The sequence below is a fragment of the Cariama cristata genome, unplaced genomic scaffold (assembly GCF_000690535.1).
Source record: "Cariama cristata isolate BGI_N322 unplaced genomic scaffold, ASM69053v1 scaffold4548, whole genome shotgun sequence".
Taxonomy (NCBI): domain Eukaryota; kingdom Metazoa; phylum Chordata; class Aves; order Cariamiformes; family Cariamidae; genus Cariama; species Cariama cristata.
The window spans coordinates 6,787-21,825 of record NW_009630505.1 but is presented as its reverse complement, the minus strand read 5'-3'; positions in this window follow the sequence as shown (position 1 = coordinate 21,825).

The following is a 15,039-nucleotide window of genomic DNA, read 5'->3' as shown; positions in this document are numbered from 1 at the left end:
GGAATGAGAATGGTCCCATTTTCCAAGCGCCAAGCACCCAGTGGCTCCTATTGTTGTGGTGTAACAGAGAACCAGCTGTCCTCCGAGGGACCACACAGATGACACAGTGACGGATACTTGGCCACCTTATATTACTGCCCAAGGAGGAACTGAGCTTTTGAAAAAAAAACCCAGCAACAGCTGCATTTGCTGCAGCCTTCTGGAAAAAAACTGGCCTTAAAAGTGCTTTAAAAAAAACAACGGGGTGGGGGGCACAGATCCAAGCACCTACTCTGAAAAATGTCAGGGGTGACAGCTCTGAAACCAAAACACCAACTTGCATTTGGATGCTTTGCCCCAATTGAGGTGCATCTCTCGCTGCTGCGTCGCAAACCAATTTCCATCTCCATTTCGAGCAGGCTGGCCACAAGCCATTTCTGAGGAGGAAGTCATGTAGCTGTGGTTAATGATAGGCTGTGATCAAGGTGAAAGTGAGGATAATTTAACGCAAGCTTAGCACCGCACTAATGTGACTATCTATCTGCCAGTGGTTTGTAAAGACGAGCAGCAGCTCACACCTGCCAGCTCACTATCCAGGATATCTAGTCACAGGTTAATTACCGCACATGGTGCGTGGTGCAGGATCAAAGTGACAGACTTGGACCATGCCAAACTACAGTCTCTGCCTCAGTAGGTTCTCCAGATATCTCCATGCTGTTGATGTAATCACTTCATAACAAAATTTCAGTGGGTCAAGTTTCACCTAGATGACTCGGTTGCTGTTGAGGACAGCAACTGGACAAAGCAGGGACCTCTTCTCTGCTGCAAGGTCCCAGGGAGCTGTGAGGAGCATGGATGCCCTGTCCACTTCTGCATCACCAGCCTGCCTTCATGGCAGGGTTTCCAACACCCAGGTGTAGGTACACTGGGAGAGTCTGAAGAAGAGAACGAGGTCCCTTCCCCCACCTCTGCATTTCCAGCCACAGTGCTTTTTCTAAGTGCACAAAGCCCCAGACGAACACCCCTCTTGGCACACAATTCAGCCATGCAGCATTTGGGTGCATCCCAAGTCCACCCACTTCACGGCACAGGCACCAGGTTGCCATTGCGACATATTTCCACCAGGATGGGCTCACGGATGAGAACGATGCTATGTGGCTGCAACACCCCTACCCCTGCACGGGGACCAGCCCAAGCCAGCAAAAGGCCCTGGATCCTCACTCCACAGCCCTGGTCTGCTCTAACACAGCAGCACTAGTGCTTACTGCAGTCTCTGCACATGTCCAGAGATGGGATTTTTTAAGAGAGAACTGCCGATAGGAGCCTGTTACTACAGATGCTAACGTAAACCCTTCTCAGTGTACACAGCTCCACCTACAGCAACCCTCAGCCTGCAGACTTGCAAACGAGAGGTGCCCCAGTTGGGATCGCCTCATGCCCCCAGCACCGTAGGGCAGCATTTGGCCATGACACTGCCTGGGCCACATGCTCCAGCCACATCCCGAAGGAAGGCAATGCATAGTGCCCCAGGAGCTGGGACCTCCCCAAGCCTCCCTCCAACCCCCGCTTCGTTGGAAAGAAGCCTGGAGCATCCCCACCCCCCCAACCCCCCATGGGGCTGGGATGCAGCCAATGTGCGCTGGAGGCCAAGCCCTGACGGGGCACCACACACAGACCCTGCCAAGCAGTTGGGCTCGTCTCTGCTAATTGCTATCTTAGCTTCTGAACCAACACGAGGGAAACGGAGGCGGCCTTATTTCTGGAAGTGCATGCTAAATACACTGCTGCGCTTTCGCATCTGCCACCAGCAGCCGCTGCTGACAGCGGTAAGCAGTATCTCGACCAAGCTTCTGATCTACTTCTTCGCCTGAACTTCATCCCAAGCAAACTTTACCCTCTGGCAAGCCCAGCCCAGAAGAGGTACACGTACAGAGCACACACATGCATATAAGGGCATGGGGAGACGTGCAGGGGGAGGCAGCGTGCACACACGTACTCCTCTCTGCCACGCTTGCAAGCCGAGTTTCACCTGGGCAAGAGAGGAGCAATTTCACAGGAGGAACTGAAGGCCTTTCCTACAGTGAGGTGCCAGCAGCCCTGCTCTGGAAGGACTGCGACTGCTGCTGCTGCGGCCGCATGTGAGCACAAGTCAGCGGGATTCTCGCCTTCATGGCAACCTGCAGGAACATTGCCTAATTCACCGCCTGATTAAAAATAATTCACATATGGCACCAACGCAGCAGTCTGTACCCGTTACGTTAGGTACCACCATGCACAACGACCGCCGAGGTCTCCACTCCTTGTGGAAAACCACCACCAATTGCCCCCCCGTTCCCAAAAGGTGCAGCGCCTTTCCCTTTGCTTAGAGAGCCGTTTCAGGTACCAGAGCTTAGAGGAGCCTGAGCTCTTTAAGGGAAACTCCTCCCTTATTCCCATCCACCACCACAGCATCATGTCTTGCTGCAGCTACTGGCATATCCTGTCCAACCCCATCCCCCAATATGCCTGCATTACAAACAAGGCTAGAAAGGCAACAACAAAATTTAAGGACTGCACTGAAGATGAGCAGGGAAAAAAAACACCCATCACCAAACAAACAAAGAAAGGACACACACTCTCAGGTAACACCAATTTCTACTTTGCATTGAAGGTGGTTTCTTTCGACAAAGAAAAGAAAAAAGAAAAAATAATTAAACGGAGAGAGAAAAAGCTAAAATAGAAACGGGGTGAGTGGCTAGAAAACTGAGACTGGGCAAATATAACCTAACAGCAGTTGGCAGTCTTTCTGATGACTAGACGTTGAAAAGAATTCATGACTTAAATCAGGCATAGATATGATATTTCATAGGTACATAACCATTCCATGTCAAGCAAGCTTGTCTACAGCATAATAAAAGGAAATTCTAGGAAGCAAAACACAAGTTACAAACATAGACAGACATTTTGTTTACAGGTACATTTTACAAAAGAATGGTGTGAGTGTCTCTATACAGTATATATATATATATTAGCTAGCTCGAGAAATTAGATATATTTGCTTGAACAGTCTCCTTACTCACAGAGGTTACTGTAGCTCCAGCAGTTACCCATTGGTCAAAGAAATAAAATGCACAGATCATCAGTTTATCTATAGCGATATCAGCTAATTCAATTGCTGCTGTTCTAGTCAACTGGAATCAAAATAGTTTCAAATTTCCTGGCAGCTGCTGCCCTGCACTGCACACAATGATGTAAATGGATGCTTTCTGAGTATTATGAAACTGATGGGGGAACTGCAGTCTCATTCAGTCTATCGCAGGAGCTAAGGAGTCCACCTTGGCAGCTTGCAGGGGGGAAAAAAAATTTCCTCCAGCAAGGCTGCCTGACGGTATGCCAGGGAAAGACGTCTGTGCTTAGCTGTCGTTTATTAAAACTGCATCCATAAGGGAAGAAACGGGCACAACGGCAACGCTGAGAGTCGTGTGCTGGTTTCAGAGCGCAGGGTGCCTGACGGCGTTTCGGCATTACTGAGCTGGAAGGCTTCACAAAGCAGCCCAGTCATCTTGCATTTTATTTCTCCGCAGCTCCTTGCGCCGATCACAAGCAGCACGTGGGTGAGCCTGCATGCAGCATCACACCAGTTACGCTTTCTCGGTACCGGCATTTCTTGCCATTATTTGTAAAAGGCAAATTAGGGCAAGTAAAAACAATGCGTGTGTTAAGAGGAAACAAATCTCTACGTGACGGAATTTAATGAACAAATTGCAGGATTTGTGGCATTATATCATTACTGCAGCCTGCCAGAAAGGGCGTGTCACACATGTCTCATTGTCCTGCACTCCCTCAAGTTACAAATTCTGTGGTAACTAAAACTATTCTGATTTATAAAGCGGTGCCTGCGCACACCGAGATGGAGTGGCCTCCCCCTATGAGAGGGGAGGGATGCTGCACAATCACTGGCAGCCTTGTGCAGCAGCTCTTTTTCCAAATGATGTCATTCTACTTGCTGCGATAGGTCCTGCCTGGCCGGTGGAGGTCCTTCGTTAGCCAAAGCCTGAGGATTAGCATAATGCAAACGCTGTGCTTTTGTAAGTGGACTGCAAATGTCCACGCTGGACTGGGCACAGGGTTTTCTGCAGCTTGAGCTACTCCAGGCTTCTGGGCAGTTTGCTTGCCTAGGGAAGCAGAGCCAGGCCTTCATCCCAGCAAAGTTATGCTGGCATTACATAAAACCAAGTTGGCAGAAAAAGGGAAGCTGAGTGAAGGTGGAGGAGGAGCAGAGGGAAGAGGTAGGGGAGAGTTGCCTAGAAAATAAGCCCTGGTTAAATGCCTCTGCTGTCTTAGCAAACAAGCAGAGAAGGTGGAGAGGACCAGAGATATGGCAGAGCCTACGCAGCAAAAGTGACCATGTTGGCTGAGATCCCTCACCCCAAAAAGAGACAACTGGAGGGGGTCCCTGCTGCTGTCAGCAGGAGGTTTGACACAGACCCAGGAGCGTGCACAGGCAGCATGTACCTTGCACTCACCATACTTGAACAGCCAGACAGTGGTGTGGCAGCTGGTGGCTCAGAGTTACCCAGAAATCAAACTGACCAGTTCAGAGAAAGAAATAATCCCCCTGCAAGCACTCAGGGGCAGCGTGTCCCTCAGGAAATCCCACACTCAGGGCTTTCATGCATGCTGAAAGAGGTTACCAGAGAAGTACTGCTCACTGGCGGTCTGGTATAGTTCCCTAAATTTGGGGTTTTGGAGCAACCAGAGGCTGTGTTAGGTGAACCTTCAGTCTGCCACAGGACAGCCATGCCCACACTAGGTAAATTCATCACGAATCTCTCCATGAGCCAAGCCCCAGCACCTGGAGTCGGGTGGTGATGTGATGCCCAAGTTGTCACAGCTTGAAAAACAGAGTGAGAAAAGATGCTAGGTTAAGAATGTAAATCCTGTCCATTAAGAAAACAATGACCAAAACAGTATGTAAAACACCCAGGTCACTGTGTGTCTGTCTGAGTGGGGGGGGGGGTTGGTTTTTTTTAGAACTGCAAACCTTCTAACCCTGTTCCTGATGGAAAGCTTTAGGTAAGCAATGCTGTGATTCGGTTGCATATTCCCCCACCCCCCCCCCCCCCCGATTTTTTTTCCCCGCAGATTTTAACTATTTCCCAGTGGTAAACAGGGTTTGGGAGTACTTGCATAACCCCAGCCGCACTGAACTAAGGGTCCTCCGGGGAGCCCCGCACCTTTGACCCGGCTGCAGGAAGGACGGCACCTTGCCGCAGCAGCTCACAGGCCTACAGTGAGTTCAGAACTAGACGAAGTCCAAAACTAACATGCAGTATGTCCTGGGAGGGTTTAGCGTGAGGGATTATCCACTACAAATTGCTGTATGGGCCACAGATGGTCAGTGAGATAGCTCGGTCCCAAGAGTCATTACTGTGGAAAGCAAGGGTAGAGCAAAACAGCTGCGAGCATGAGCGGGAACAGGAGGGAATACAAAGGGGGTATGTGGGCTCCTTATCCTGATGTAAAAGTGCAGGTGAGTCTTACTATATTTAATGTACTTTTCTTCGTTAAAGCCCCACAGTCTGAAGTGATGCAGCTGCCAGAATCTCAAGTTTTGGTTTAAGACTTATGTTTGGAAAAGTCTTAAACCCAAAATTCATAACACGGATCCAAAAAGAATCTGAAATTTTCTGGTTTTCCACTGCTGGGATTTAGAAAGGAAGCAGCTAACAGGTGATTTTCTAAGCATAGATACACACAGCAATAGCAAGAATTAGTTTAAAAGCTCCCTAAGAGCATTCAGCTGAAAGAGCAAACTTGGGAGCAGTGACAGCTCACAACTGCTTTGACGCTTGCAACATCTACAAAGGCTTTACAGCCTCTCTGAATCCTCCTGTACTAAATGTTACATATTTAAAATACTGTATTTTTAAAGAATCTTTTTAAAACCCTCAAAAAGTCCTTCAGATAGAAAGACCTCTTCAGATGAAAAATACATCGCCAGACTTTCAGCAAGCAACAATGGCTTAAAAAAACCCACACTACTACTCAAAGACCTCAGAAACTCTGGATCTTTGCAGCAGCTGCTGAAGAAGCTGGGTACATCCACAGAAAAGGATGTCCTTTACTGTATTTCAGGGTTTGGGACCAATTAGCCAGGCTAAGAGAAAGCTTGCTAAGCAGTCCTCAGAGCACCCCAGGAGCTAGATATCGAGTTACACACCCAGCTAAACCAAAAATAGGGCACAGAGGGACATGCGTGTCTCCCAGGTTCTAAGTATTTGCTGTTAAAGGCGCAGCTGGACATTTCATGGTAACTTTTCAGCAAGTTTGCTCAGTGAATGAGATTCCCTTCCTCAGGAAGCTGGACAGAGTTAAATAAACAACGCGAGGGTCTAGAGCAGAAAGCACATGTTAAAGTGGTGAATTGCGAACAGAAAAAATACTTGCTGTACTCTGTGTTACACTTTTTCATTGCGATACCAGGCCAGAACTGCGTCTACTCACATAATTTTAATAAAACACCTTCTCCATGTTCATTATCAAGCCATCTGCAGCAGCAGGATAACGTGTATCTTTTCCTTCAGAAAGGTTCAGAGATGAACTGAGGCTCCAGCACAATGGAGGGCTTGTGTTGGTGTGCTGCCTACCTGACCAGCTGATGGGGCTATATCCGAGGAGAGGAGAGGAGAGGAGCCCACAGTGAAAACAAACAAAAAAATGCAGCTGTGCCCCACCTTACTCACCTACAGCCAGCCAAGTCAGCTGGCGGAGCCTCTCCTGTTGTGCCCACTCACCTGGACGCATCATTTTCTGTCTGCCCGACGGAAGGGAAGGGCCCGACCGCCTCCAGGACAGTGTTTCTGAGCCCTGCCAGCTTCAGCCAAGCTCAGCCTGTGCCACATGTGCTCAGAGCATCTGAAGCAGCCAGACAACACCGACGGGCCGCCAGCATCACCTGGCCCCCAAATATTTGTGTGCAGCTCCCAGCTTCAGCCGACAGCCCACAGACCACGAGGTAATTACTGCCTTAATTCTGGCATTTCCTAACTTCTGAGTGCTTAATTCTGCACCTTTAAAAAACAATAAACAAATAGCCCATGTTTTAATGATTATTTGTACTAAACCCTTGGCCTTCAAACAACTGTGTTGTTTACCAAGTCGAGGATGTGGTAGTCTCCTCCCTGCAGCTATAGGTTATGGTAACTTGAACCATCCAGCTTTTAATTGCAGGTCACAAGACATCCAGTTTCCTCCTGTGGAGCAAGGGACTTAGCATAATGCCTCGTGCCCCTTTGGTTTTCCTTTCCCAGGGACTGGAAACCCAGATATCCATCACACCACACCTGACAGCTCCAGAGTGTGCCACAGCTTCGCCCAGTCACAGAAGCAGGACTCAGAAATTCCAAGGCAGAGACAGCAAGACAGCTCCACCTCAAACGGCCAAGATGCAGAGCACAGTGCAACCTGTCCTCCTTCACCGGCATTAATTTTTCCATAGGTGCAGTCAGATGTGCTCTTCTGACAGCACTATAAGAGCTTGCTGCACTTCAAAGCATCCAAGCAGTAGTTCAAAATCACCTCGTTTACTCCACGTTGGAGTGAAAGAGGAGCACTCAGCACAGCTGGTCAATGTGCTGGTGCTGGAGAGGTAATCACTCCTTAGAGTGCACACACTCAACTGGGAAAGTACCTTTTAATACAGTACCTCTGGAGACTTAAATTTAAAAAGTTAACCTTCTCTTTGCATCATTGCTAACTCGCAACACCAAACATCAGCTATATCTATAAGAAAATGAATCGATTACACACTACTATTTAAAAACTCCTGGGGGTCTTCAGTGTGTCAGAAAATGCAGTGGGACATTAGAAACAACAAAAAAACCCAACTGGTAAGAGTCAAGTACACACAACAAGATGATGGAATTTTAATTAAGTGTGTGGGGACACCACAGGTCTGAACTTTCCAGACTCCAGTCTTGCATGTGTCCCTGGTAAATGTTGCAGGACATACTCTTAAATGCACATCTGACATACCTATCCTTACAGGCTCTGTCTACCATAATTAAGCAACATGAATGTGAAAATCAGGCAGTCCTTCAACCCTCAGAAAATGCAGTTTTGCACCTTTTCAGGAAAGCAGAGCTGCAGAGGAAGATACCAGACCAGGGAGCCCAGACTTTCAGGACTGCACAGAAATGGAAAGAGCAAGAGATGAAAACATGACAAAAGGTGGTGTACCAAAATGGAAAGTGATGCAGTTGAAGCACTGGGCAAGACTACGGTCAGCAATCTGGGCTAGCATGAGAACAATGCAATATGTGAGTGACTGTGGTCTAAGGGCAGTGTTTAGAGTGAGGATCAGGAAGGTTGCATCCATGCAATGCAAGCAGAGCTGGACATGCGTGACTCGAAGTGACACTGAGAAAGCAAGCAAGGCAGAAGAGCAAAGGACAACCTATTAAGTTAGTGATACTCATTTTACAAAAAGTTACTGGTGTAATTTTCTTAAGGCTGTTTAAATCATCATCAAAAAGCTTTGCTTGTAAAAGAAAAGCAGCCACCAAAGTGCTTCGTTTGCTCCTCAAACGAATTAAAAGAAATTCTACAGCAAAAGCAATCATTTTCATGATTCACATTCAGGAATGTGTATGTTGCATGGGTTAAAGGACATGTTTCATTTCCTTTCATGTGTCAGCTCTGGCACTGTTTGACCCCTTGCAGAGGGGATTCAGCACACATTGCCAGGAGAAAGTAAATTTAGAATTGGGGGGGGGGGTGTGTTTTGGGTTTTTTGTTACTCAGTTTTTGCTGACTTGAGCTTGCTAAGAAAACAGATGAGCACAAGAACTGGCATGAGACAATCCGCGGCAGCGTGCGGCTGGGACCATCTCTTCTGGCAGAAGCAAGCTGTTAAATGAGCTCAGTTGCCTCATGACACCTCACTGTACACAAAACAGCAAGTGACAGGCTTTCCAAAAAGCTATTTGTTTCACCAGGAATTCAAAACCAAGCTTCTTCCAGCAGCTGTTGGGAAAGACCAGATTTGCATAGCAACCCAGGGACTATTTGTACAGGGCTTTTTTGTGAAGGATGAGATTAAAGCCTCTGTTATACAGGAAGGATGAAAGCTTTCTCCTCCTAGAAGCATCAGAGAAAAGACTGTTTATGAGTCTTAAGAAGCTATTTTCTTCCTAACTGTCCTGGATTTATCTTCTCATATAACAGGAACTGTGGGGTACTTGCCTTTCACATTTACTTAAGCAATTATTTTGTAGCGTACCCCTCTTTATTCCCCAAGGAAGCACTTTTTAGGACTAAGTCATGTTGTCAAGACTTTTTTTTTCTTTTTGGTATTTAAATGCATTAACTGCAAAGTCATAAAAATCAGTACTCTGTAGCATGCCCAAGCCTAAAGATAAGGCTGCTCAATAGAGATCACTGTTTCCACGGCCAGTTCCAGAGGAGGGTATGTTTCCATACACAACAAATGCCCTTTATGTCAACAAGGCTGAGAAGACGTCTTGTCCAACCCAGCCAAATTTTTAAAAAACATTTTCTTTTGCTGGAAGGCAGAAGGCTGGGGTTTCGCCAAGGAAGGCGGCCAGGCGGCGCAGGGGCACGTGTCCGTGCGTGGTGCATCCTGCCCGCTTCTGTGGCAGTAAGGAGCAGCCCCACAAGCAGGGGTCTGCAGGGAGACACGTGGCCCTGAGCCCTCCCACAATGTGGTGAGGGTCCCCAAGGCCTGGACCCGCTTCTGCTCCAAGTGATGCATCCAGGGCAGGAGGATGGGCAACAGACGAGAGAGGGGAAGAACTAGACAAGAGGCATCACACAGTAAAGATGAGAGCATATGAGTACATCAGGGATCACAAATACACCAGATAAAACCAGACTGAGAGCAGGAAAGGAGAGAAATGAGGAGGAATTGTTTTTAAAGTGGCAGCTTTATTAGCATTTGAATATTATGAGTGAAACACCTCTTCTACAGGCATCTAACTTTTTTTTCCCCTCCTCTCACCTGTGAAAATGACCACAAGCTTGAACCTGGAAGGTAAAAATCAGCACGGCAGCTTATTAACAAAGTCTGCGGTCTCCTGCCTAGGCAAACAGAAGTGTTTGCTACAGTCGCCCCCAATTATTCTTCCTTCTTTGTGAATTGGCTTGTACGATGCAAGTATTTTAGTACTCAATTAAAAAATTTATACCCTCAACAGCATCCAGCAGGGCTTCAGTAATACAGTTGCAGCTGAAAGGTAAAGGATGAACTGGGAGGCAGAAGCAATAAAGCCATTCAGCAGCTTACGTGTTAGATTCTTGGTTTCTGAGGCCAGCCAAGGCACGGGTGAACTGCTTTGGGTTAGATAAATTAAAGTTCAGCTTTACTGCCCATGGTGACAAGCTGTTCTCTTGATCAAGTTTAAACACCAGTACATCTCCTGGCCCTGCCTCCATTGCTCATTTGCTTGAAATCTTTCACACTTTAAACCACAAAAAGCATGTCTTCTTGCTTTTAAAGGCAATTTTAGAAAGTAGCAGGTTTGTTTGTATTTTTGGTGGTGTTTTTTCCTTCCCGATCTATCACAGAGGACAGAGCGCCTTTCTGGCATAGCTGCTTCCCCCCAAAACGTATGTCATGACATATTCGACATGCATCAAATCAAAGGAAGCCAGGATTTGGTGCACAGAGCCTTGGGTTTGTACTACTGTGCCCTCAGTCACCCCGTCCTCATTCTTCTCCAGTTAATAAGCAGTTAAAACCTGCTCGCTTGAAGAAAAAAAGTAGAAGGGGCAGCATCACTCTCATTTATCAATTGTGGTCAAATACCTTCCTGGAGCAGGAGGAGGAGGAGGAGGATGCATTTGTCTGTGACAGCATGAAGCCAGTCTGGGTAGGCACAATGTCACTCAGTTTTCAGGCGCGAAACACAAATGTTATATGTTAACCACCATTAAATATTTGGAAACTCTCCCTTGAAGTCACTCCCATTACACTAATTGGTAGTTTCTGATTAATAAAGGAACAGAATGAGATTCAGAAACAAGGCGAGAAGCAGCACAGGAAAAATACAGAAAAGTACACACATAAGCCAATATATCTGGCTCATTTTTTGCTCCCCTTTATTTTAGGGCTCAGTACTCAGTCAGCTCAAAATACCCATCACATTTGCTAATTGTTTTGGTTAGTAATAACAATAGATTCACTTGGATTTATTAGACACAGTATATTTTATTTAATGCCAGTCTCCGGAAATGTACTAATGCCTGCTGACAGTGCTCTCACACTGTGTCTCTCCAAACAAGAAATAAGGTCATCATGATTCATGTAATAATCTCATACACATTTTGTGGCAATTTGTAAAAGTTTTTAAAATTCCTAAATAAGGACATTCTGGTTCTTTTGACTTTTTTTCCCCTCTACTGTGCAATCACAATTTCCCAAGTGGAAGACCAAACTTCAGAAAATTCGGGGAGAAACTGTTTACTCCCTTTCCAGATTTCAGTTCCGCTTTTTTTTTCCTTGCTTTTTCTATCTTTTTCTTTTACTTACAGAAGTGGAGGAGCCTACACAGCTTGTTTCTGTACAAGTGCTGCCCTTCTCTGGCAAGAAGGGAGTCTTCTTTAATTAAAAGTGACGTTCCAGAAGGTTTGCAATTAGAAAGGATCAAGGTGCAAAGAGAATAGCCTGAGGAAATACTTTTGCAAAGAGGGCAGGGATTGTTGATAATTACAACAAGGCAAGAGAAATAGGTATAGTAACTACATTTCTTTTCTTCTAAGCTTGGCCTGCAAAAAGGTAGAAAATGCCCAGTATTTACAAGAACAGAACAGAAACAAGACTGATCCTTAGGCATTAACATTAGATACTGCACCTGGATTTCTTAAATTACTAACTACAGCGGACAGAGCAGTTCAGGTACCACCTCAAGTATCTAAATTAAAATCTTGTCTACCTCTAGCTGTAGGAAGAGCAGTGTGCAGACGACGAAAGGAATTCCTGGAAGGACCTCCCAGCAGAGATGACTGTGTTTTAGCATGTGCAATTGCAGAACAGGTGGCTGAAACAACTCCATTGCAGAGACGTGCTGGATTCCCTCCACCAGTGTGTCTCCGGCACATGAGTCCCCACTGTCACATCGAGGTGGCCCAGGTGAGCCAAAGAGAGAGGTGGGGGCATAAGACAGGGAACTGCTGTCATTTTCTGGGGCCAAACCAGTAGGATCCTTTGGTCTGGTATTTGCACTGTGGTCCAGCGAAGGGCAGCGTAGCACAGTGAGTGAGCGCTCATGGGGCTATCGGGGAGCAGCTTCTGCAAAACTGTCCTGAGTGACTTAAGAGATATTTTTTTTTTTCCACACAATAGTAATAAATAGGACTTACCCATTTCTGAAGGCTTCTTTTCTTCCAAGCCAGATAAAAATTCATACTTGGTCTTGGCAACAGTCTGGGCATGAGCCGATACATCATTATCCCACACAAGTGCTTCTGCCTGTACAGTCAAAATAAACACAGCTTATCTACCTTGTAGTGAAAAAGCAGCAGCAGGAACATGAAATCCCTTCAGGTGGGCCGTCAGGTAGGATTTTCAAAGTGTTCATTTAACTCTGTCACCACCAAGATCAACCAGATGGGCCAACTCAGAACGCTTTTGAAGAGGTCACCTCTCGGTCTTCGAGCCCAAGCATTTCGATATTAAGCACTGATGTCAGAGCACCCAACGCCTCACATCTTTAGCTGGCTTACCCACTGCAAGGCCAGCAGCACTGGGCAACCATCTCAGTAATACCAGTTAGGGTTAAAAATGCCTAGGGAATAGTATCAGAAATAGCAAAATTGAGTGTGGATGTCGCAAAACTGGGAACTATGGGAAACCCATAAACGGGGCAGGCTGTTTCTTTGAGGGGAGACTGGAGCGGAGAAAGGGAGGAGCAAAGGCTACAGCAAGAATAATAAAAAATGGGAAAAAGGATAACAAGGTATGCAAATGTGTGGCGAGTGTTGTCTTGAGTGTCCATATTGGGCAGCCCATGCCTGACCACCGCCATCTAGATCAGGACAGTAGCCCAACCTGGTTTTATGACCATAACACACAAGTCAGACCTACTTCCATGGCCAGGAGGCGGGGAGGGGCACACGGTGGTCTCCTTGGCTAGCAGGGATGCACCTAGGCGACAGATGGACAGATGGATCAAGCATCCTGGTGCCAGCCAGGCCTGGTGCCACCAGCACCTTCCCACTGCCTCCTACTCATAAGAAGCAGTTTTGACACCGTAAAGGTCCAGTTTCTCAGAGGAGGGAAAGGCTGCAGGACTAAGATTAAAATTAGTTTTCTGAACAGGTGGGGACAAATCAAATCAAAATAGACCACACACCACCAATAAACTGTAGTGCAAAAACTGTCTGCAGTAGGCATTAAGTTTCTTCCCAGCTGGGCAAGATAGAGCCCATAATTGTTCTGTCTGAAGTGACAGATGAAATAAATCATTAACTCTATAAATTCTTCAGTGACCTTTATATTCATACCCTGTGTTTGAGGCAGCCAATTGTTACGGCATAGCAAGTCATTGCATGGTTCACACTGGCAAAGGCCTTAGCTTACAAAAATACTCTTTAAAAAAAATAAGCCAGATGGAACATTTTGCCCCCAGGACAATAATAACTTTTATGCACTTCCACCAAATACCTTAGGGTAGGCGTCAGCTACAAACAGAAATTCAAAGCACAGGAGACACATAATTCACAGGAAAACACGGTCAAGGCTCTTTAATCAGAGATGGATGGAATCATAAATCCATACATTCCTCCAAGGCCAGCTCTCCAACAATTACATTTTCTTCCAAGAGCATATTGACAAATAACTATCTTGCCCCATGCCCTAGAACTGTTTTGCTCCAGATTTTCCTGGTCTTTTACCCCCATTTCTTCTCCCACCTTTCTGCATTGCACCAGTTCTGCAGGATTTAGTCCAACACACCTCTGTAAAAAGTGGGCAGTAGATCTTACATAGGGCTCTTGGATATATTTATTTACCATTCACTGGTCCAACTATTCATCACTAGAGCTCTAATCGGCACTTTGATGGACCTGCTAACACTAGCCTACCAAATACTTTGGGAAAAATGTGATGAAACAGATGAAGGGCTTTCTAGTACAAAGATGACTATCACAAGCATGATGAAATGAGCTTGGAAGAAGCCTGCACGTCTCCCCTGCTTTTACAGTGCTGCATTCATTCGCAGGACGTGGAGCAGGAAGGACTAGAAAAGGAACAGCTGGACACAGAACACACAGGAGGAGGCTCTCAGTCTGCAATAGCCGACAGGAGTAGCTTACGGAGCCAAACAAAAATTCAACCTATCCAGATGGATGCGAAGGGATGGGACGGCTAAACAACTAACTGGTGCCAAATCCCACTCACAGATGAATGAAACAGAAAATAAAATGGGCAGAGCAGTCCAGTTCCTGAGCAGTCAGGAATTTCTCATATACACACCTCTGGGACAGACCATCTCCATCCCTCAGCCCTGCCCTTCGAGGCTTCACAGACATCTGCTGCACTGAGCTTCCCTGTCAGCAAACACATTTTCCAATGGTCTATATTTGCCTGTGCATTACCATAAAGCAATGAAGAAGAGTCTGGGAGTCACAAGACCCCCTGCATCAACCAGTAACAGGCAGAAATTAATAGTTAAATTAATGGTTTTTCAGTGTACAGGGCAATATTTATCAGCGTTAGGTGCCTAAATGGAGACTGCAAGACCTTTGTCTTGGTGTCTAAAAGGGATAATTTGATTTTCAGAAGCACTCAGCACCGCTGATGAGAATTACAGATACTGGCTTCTGCATGGGAACAGCTGAACCTAACATCTGTTTAGGCTGTCAGAGCACTATAAAGATGTGTAAAGGTAAAGCAGTTCAGAGCCTCCAGATCCAGGCTTAAGGATAAGTTTATGATAATTCATCCAAACAAGAGATATTTAAAAGAGAAAGCAACAGGGGGAGAGAATGAGGATGCTATGAGGTCAGAGCTGACTTTTAAGGCTATTGCTTTACTGTCGTCCTTCCTTAGAGACAGAAAAA